This window comes from Nestor notabilis, unplaced genomic scaffold (genome assembly GCF_000696875.1).
Source record: "Nestor notabilis isolate BGI_N333 unplaced genomic scaffold, ASM69687v1 scaffold3220, whole genome shotgun sequence".
NCBI lineage: Eukaryota > Metazoa > Chordata > Aves > Psittaciformes > Psittacidae > Nestor > Nestor notabilis.
The window spans coordinates 40201-40647 of record NW_009909535.1 but is presented as its reverse complement, the minus strand read 5'-3'; the positions used below and the strand labels follow the sequence as shown (position 1 = coordinate 40647).

The 447-nt window shown below is 60.6% G+C and overlaps 1 protein-coding gene across 1 annotated transcript in view; it reads right to left on the bottom strand.

Moving 5' to 3' along the window:
• Window positions 1-447, bottom strand: part of LOC104413772 (phosphofurin acidic cluster sorting protein 1-like) — a gene marked incomplete at its 5' end in the record, with an annotated part of 18276 nt that overhangs the window by 1468 nt on the left and 16361 nt on the right. The window lies entirely within an intron of this gene.

Here is a 447-nt window from a genome sequence, read left to right as displayed (position 1 = left end):
CTGGTCAAGGTCTGGGTGTGCTGAGCACCGAGTGCATTGTGGCCCAGGGACCCCCACACTGGCTCACAGCCACCAGGACCATCTCCTCTGCCTTCCCTCCCATGGGACCCCTGTCCCCAACATGGCAGCACAGGGCACACTACACAAGGAGGCAAGGAGTTGTCCCCTCCAGTGCTGGGGGAGGGCTTGCATGCGGGAGGGCAGCTCTGCCCCGTTTCGGGGGTCACAGCTCCTCTGCACAGCAAGAGGGATGGACGCACATGGGGAGAAGGGGGGGGAACCAGGCAGCGGCACAGCAAGCACAAGCCAATACCTGATATAAAAATCAAAATAGAGACTTCTCTTCCTTGGGTGCCAGAAACCAAGAGAAGGGAGAGGTGAGAGTGCAGCTGGAACACGAGCATCAACCCCTGGGCAGCACAGTGCCAGTTCGCAGCCCCCAGCCCA